This window comes from Octodon degus, unplaced genomic scaffold, assembly GCF_000260255.1.
Source record: "Octodon degus isolate 3935 unplaced genomic scaffold, OctDeg1.0 scaffold00048, whole genome shotgun sequence".
NCBI lineage: Eukaryota > Metazoa > Chordata > Mammalia > Rodentia > Octodontidae > Octodon > Octodon degus.
Window position 1 is genome coordinate 9211279 of NW_004524624.1, and position 6559 is coordinate 9217837.

General features: G+C 39.5%; 1 protein-coding gene and 1 pseudogene across 3 annotated transcripts in view; both read right to left on the reverse strand.

Moving 5' to 3' along the window:
• Snx27 (sorting nexin family member 27) overlaps positions 1-6559 on the reverse strand; it is a 97709-nt gene that overhangs the window by 24829 nt on the left and 66321 nt on the right. The window lies entirely within an intron of this gene.
• LOC105742346 lies at positions 1991-4171 on the reverse strand (annotated as a pseudogene).

Here is a 6559-nt window from a genome sequence, read left to right on the forward strand (position 1 = left end):
AAAAAAAAAAAAACAGCTGGGGAGCTAGCTCAGCGGCATAAGCACCTGTGTGGCAAATACAAGGTCCTGAGTTCGATCCCTGGTACTGCAAAAATAAAAAAAGTAAACAAAAAAATAGTAAGAGGGAGGAGAAGAAAGAGAAACAGCAGCTATGGAACTTTATCCAAGGAAATAAGAGGAGTTGAGTAAAACAGAAACCTTATATATTTAGTTAAGCATATTATATTTAATAAAAAGTTATTCTATTAAGATTTCAATTGGGATAGTAATAGGGTATTAGTAGTAGGTTACAAAATGGTTAAAATTTGGAGAAACAAAATGGTCAATATCAAGTTTTTTAAAAGAGGAAGGTGCTACTGTTTGGATTTAGAATGTCTTCCAAAGACCATGGGTCAAAGGCTTGGTCCCCATGGTAGCGCTTTAAAGAGTTGGTAGAATCTTTGGGAGGTGGGGCCTTTGCAAAGTTTATAGGTCTCTGGGCATTTGTTCTTGAATGGTTTTCTGAGATCTCAGTCTGTCATTCATTCATTCATTTCTTCTGTCAGTCTTTGTCCATCTCTGCTTTATGGTTCATGACATAAGCAATCTGCTCCATCATGTGCTTCGATTATAATGTGCTGCTTTATAAGACACAAAGCAATAGGGTTGCCTGATCTTGGAACTAGAAAAGACGCTCCAGATGTGTAAATAAAAATCTCTTCTCTTTATAAATTAATTGCTTTATAAATTAATCCAAAGCTATGGCTTTGCCTTACCAGATATTAAAATGTATTATAAACTGAAAATGTAGCTTTATATGCCATAGCGCTCCTATAAACATGGTGAACATTGCCAAAACTACCAGACTTTTTGTAAGAAGTGTGACAAGCACCAACCACACAAAGGGACCCAGTATAAGAAAAGCAAGGATTGTCTATTCCCAGGGAAAGTGCCATTATAAGATACAGAATGGTTATAATAGGTAGAGTGAGCTGGTTTTCAAGAGAAACAGTAAAGCTAAACAAAAGGGTGGTGTAGCTTGTGTGTGTTGAGCCCAACTACCTATCTAAGCAAATGCTGGCTATTAAGAGATAATATGATGAATTTGATCATTATGTATCTAAAATATACCAATAAAATCTGATTGAAGAAAAAAACAAATGTTTTTAGTTAAGAAGAGATAAGAAAAACAAAGGCCTAGTAATCCTGTTTTAAATTTCATCTTTTGTTTTATTGGGAAGAAAATAAAATCTTTTTTTGTGGGGGAGGCAGGGTCTTGCTACGTAGTTCAGGTTGGCCTTGCACTCACTGTGTAGCCCTGGCTGGCCTCAGATTTGTAGTAATCCTCCCCACTCAGCCTCCCAATTGCTGGGATTACAGCAACAATAAGACATTGAAGGGGGCTGGGGAGATAGCTCAGTAGAATAAGTGCTTGCCTGGCAAGCACAAGGTCCTGAGTTCAATCCTTTCAATCCTCAGTACTGCAAAAAACAAAAAAGGAAAGAAAAAAAAAAGATCTTGAGGTTATGTTCACTTCAAAGAAAGGGGGAAATTACAGAGTAAAAAAAAAGCAGCACAGATAAACAAAAGGTCTAAAATAGACTATATATGTCCCTGTATATGTATATACAGCAACACAACATCCGCACACAACACTAAATTTAACAAAATTAAGTATAATAAATTAGAAATTTATCATTTAATACATGTTGCGATTCTATCTGGATAGCAACATCAAGAAAACTTAACTTAGACCAACCATCTATGCAACATACCACAATAAATTCAGCTACATTAATGCATTAAATTTTTGTGAAGGAGTGGGAATCTTTTATTTATCCAAGATAAAAAGTTCAATTCAGAAGATATATGTAACACTGCTTGGCTCTATAATTTTAATTAGAATTTTTAAAGTAAAATGAAACAAATTTAAGTCATGTATTTAAGAGGAGTATTTGTTACTTTCAAATACAAGATTTTTTTAAATAGCACCAGTTCCCCCATATTAAGCTTACCTTGAAGATGGCATTATATTTGAAGCCCTGAATTTTGTTGTAAACAGATTAGTTGACTCAATCAAAATAGTCCTGCTGATTTTCACTAAAACCATTAGGTGATTTCAAGTCACAAGGGCTATCAAATCCCCAACTATTCAGTTTATCAGACCTTCTGCTTTCTTTTCCCAGTCACTCTTTTAAAAAAGTTAACTTTCTCCCTTTTCTCTTCTTACTTCAATTGATTTTTTTTTTTTTTTTTTTTTTTGAACTGGATATATAACTCAGGCTGCGGCGTGACTGGAGTTCAGACGTGTGCTCTTCCGATCTTTTTTTTTTTTTTGGTGCAACCAGGGATTGAACTCAGGCCCTTGTGCTTGCCAGGGAAGCACTTATTCCACTGAAACATCTCCTCGGCCCCCTGCAATTGATTTTGAGACAAGATTTTTTTTTTTTTCTTTAAATGTATTTAACACAGTCTACAGGGACTCACTACACATATCAGACTCGTAGTGATCTTCCTGCTGTCAGCCTCCCAAGCACTGGAATTACAGGTGTGTAATGCCACCATGCCCAGTCTCATTTGAAGTCTCAGTGTGCCCCGGGGGTAGGGCTGGCACAGCGTACCAGGGATTGAACCCAGGTCCCTGAGCTATCTGGCCAGCCCCAGTTCAACTGATTTTGAAAACAAATTCATACTACTGTCCCATGATTCACTGCTTTCTTCAAATGGATTTTTATTTATTTTCAGTGTTGCAAATTTTGGGGGTAATAAAGCAGTCACATTTGTCATTTTGTCTTTTAAAAGATAATTCACCTTCACAATGCTGCCTGGTTGGTTCATTTAGAATAGAAGTATCAAAGCTTAAAGAAGTTCTTCTGTGTGGAGATTTGAAATCATTTTTTTTTTTTTTTTCTTTTTCTTTCTTTCTTTTTTTGGCAGAATCAGGGATTGAACTCAGGCCTTTGTGCTTTGCTAGGCAAGTGTTTATTCTACTAAGCTATTTCCCCGGCCCCAAATATGAATTCTTTTTTTTTCTTCCCCCAGAACTGGGGATTGAACTCAGGCCCTTGCACTTGCCAGGCCAGTGCTTATTCTATTCAGCTATCTCCTCTGCCCTGTGTGGAGATTTGAGACTTTCACTTTTTGGAACTGCTCCAAAGAAATCTATCTGGTGTCCAAGAACATGTGTTTGACCTATAGCACCAGACTTCAGTTTCTCAGAACAAGGGCTTGTGGGTTAGCTCAGTTGTTTAAAGTGCCTGCTTCAGCAGACTCAGTCAGGTGCAGGGGACCATGGTTTGATCCTCAGCTCCACATGTCACACCAGACATGCCCTTAAGGCAGCCTGAGCCAAAAAAAAAAAAAAGTTTTTCACAAGTTTCTCAGAAAATGTGTGGGACCCAGTTAAAGCACATAATGAACGTGCAGAAGAAAGTCTCTAAGGACTCAAAAGAAACAGCTTTTTTGGTTTGGATTTCATCTTGAAAATTTAGTACTGGCATAAGGCATTTGAGTACTCAGAATGATTGCAGAAGACAAATCAGAAAATGTCTGGGCTGGGGAGATAGTTAAGTAGAATAAGTGCTTGCCTGGCAAGTACAAGGTCCTGAGTTCAATCCCCAGTACCCTCCCCCCCAAAAAAAAGAAAAAGAAAAAACAAAAACAAAAACAAAATGTCCCATCATTTTCTACCTTTCATCTTTTAATTTTGTAGAGGGAGTTCTTGTTTTGTCCTTTATTAATAAGTCAAACATACTTGCTATCAAATTGTTCTTCATAAACTGAATACTGACCTTTCTCACACTCCTATTTTTGACTTTTTTGGTCTGGATTTTATCTAAACTACTGTTTTTCATTTTTTGTCCTCACAGGTGTCATTGATATTGACTTCCCCTTGCCCTAAAAATTTATCCAAATCTACCAGTAATCTGTGTATAATTATAAGGAAAACAATGTACTTTTCTAGATTCCCCTTCATTAGCAATCCAGACAGCTCAAAGGAGGCCTCTTCCTTCCAAACTGGCTCAAAGGTTTCTCAGCTACAGAGAGGTTGAATAGTTTTACTTGCCCAACTGAATTATAGTGTATGTATCATTGGTGCTACTTTGCCTTTTGGCTTCAGATCTTTGGCTTGGAGCACTGTGGCCTGCACATGGAGTAGGAATGGCTTTTGGGCTTGCTCTGACACTATCATTCTATCCCTTCTCTGAACTGAGCTCAGAAGAACAGGAACATTCAATGGAGCCAGACCCAATCAGGCTGCCCAACTGTACCTAGGGCTTGTGCCACCTCATAAGACAGCCTGGGGTCACAGTTGCTTTGGGGATCCCTTTCCTCTGCAAAAGCAAAAGGGTCCACATCATCTGGACAAGCTGTCCAGGCCTCTGCAGACCCTGTACTTCTTTTTCTGCAGAAAAGTAGACTACAAGCACCCTGAGCACCAATTTGGCCAGCGGGTAGCCGACAGGCCTAACGGGAGGGCAGGCTTGTCTTCTGTGCCCCCCACTCCACACCTGGCCTCTTGCCTGCCTCTTTGCAGCTGGGCCTCTAAAGCATTAAATATTAAAGATAAAATACTGGGAGACCAGTCTGGGCAATACAGTGAGACCTTGTCTTGGGGGAAAGAAAAAAATAGAACAGAATTTTAAAAAATAAAAGAAAATAAAAATAAACTATAAAAAGGGTAGTATATTTATATGTAAATATACTAAGGAATGAAAATGTACTCATTAATTAAGTAGCAGAAACTACAGAAGTTTTTTTTTTTTTGGGGGGGGCGGGGTGCCAGCTCAGGATGCCTTAAGGGTGGGTCTGGTAAGGCATGAGGATCTGGGGATCGAACCACAGAATCCTGAGTCTGACTGCTTTGCTTAAGCAGGCACTTAAACAACTGAGCTAATGCGCAGGCCCCCAGGAACAGAAATTACAAAAAGAGAAACATTACACAAGATGTGAAAACATCTTTAAACAAAAATCAGGGGCCGGTGAGATAGTTCAGTGGTCTAAAGCACCTGCTTTAGACTGGAGACTGCAGTTCGGATCCTGATCCCCAGCCCCACATGCCCCACCAGCCCATCCCTCAGGGTAGGCAGAGCCGGCCCCCACCAAAAAAAATCAGTAATACTAGATAGGTATGGTGATAGATACTCATAATCCCAGCACTCAGGAAGATAAGGTAGGAAGGCTGCTGTGAGTTCAAGGCCAGCTTGGGCTATATAAGACAGCTCAAAGCCACCTGCACTACATACAGAGACCCTGTCTCAAAAAATAATAGTAAGATATAAAAGGAAAATCAATGGAACAGACTTAGTTTTTTTTTTTTTTTTTTATTTGGTACAGGGTCAGGGCTGGTCAAATAACTCAGCAGATTAAAGCCCTGCAAGTAGGTGCAAGGGGCAGAGGTTTGATCCCCAGGTATGCCATGCCACCCCTACCCCCGGGGCATGCTGAGATGCAATTGAGACTGGGCGTGGTGGTGCGCCCCTGTAATCCCAGCTCTTGGGAGGCTGTAAACAGGTGGATCACTACCAGTCTGATCTAGCAGTGAGACCGTGAACACCCTGTAGACGCTTCCCTAAAATACAAAAAAAAAAAAAAAAGTACAGGGTCTATAGGGTCTCCCTACATAGATTGGATTTGTAGTGATCCTCTGCCTATGTTCAGCCTCCCAAGAGCTGGGATTACAGGTGTGCACCACCACGCCCAGTCTCAATTGCCATCTCAACGCACCCCATGGGCGGGCCGGCACTTGGCATGCCCCAGGACTGAACCCCAGCCACTGTGTCTGCCTAAGCAGGTGCTTTAATCTGCTGAGCTATTTGACTGGTCCTGGAACAGATTTAGTATTTGCAAAAATGACAAACACTTTAAAATTCAAGCCCATACTTAGCTTCACAATGAGATCCTGTCTAAAAAAAAAAAAAAAAAAAAAAAAAAATGGCTGGGAATATAGCTCAGTGGTAGGGTGCTTTCCTAGCATGTGTGAGGTCCTGGGGTCAATACCTAGTACCATATTGAATGAATGAGCATCAGTAGCTTCTTAAAAGGAAAACAGCAGAGAGTGGTAGCTCAGTGGTAGACTGCTCGCCCAATGTGTGAGGACTTTGAATTCAATCCTTAGCACTGCAAAACACAAAAACAAAAGCAAAACAACCCCTCCCTCCACAAACAGTGGTAATAAAAAAGTTTATAATAGCATTATTTACAATTATACATTCAAAAATACCCTTAGAGTAGTGAGGGAATAATTAACAGACAGTACATTAACTCAGTCATGAAAGACATATAAAAGAATAATGCAGATATGTGAAAAAGGAAAATTTGTATCTATATCAGGATAACTATAAAAATTACATGTGTACACAAATACCTAATGTCAAAAATTAAGTATAAATACTTGTAGAAATATTTCATAAAAGAAGACTTTCAGGTTGAGATGGCAAATACAAAACAAGTATCTCTTACTTCACCTTAAAATTTCATTAAAGGGAGAGATGGCTCAGTGGTCTAAAGCACCTACTTAAAAAACAAGCTCAGCAAAGCATCAGGGACCGCGGTTCAATCCCCCAGCACCACATGCCAG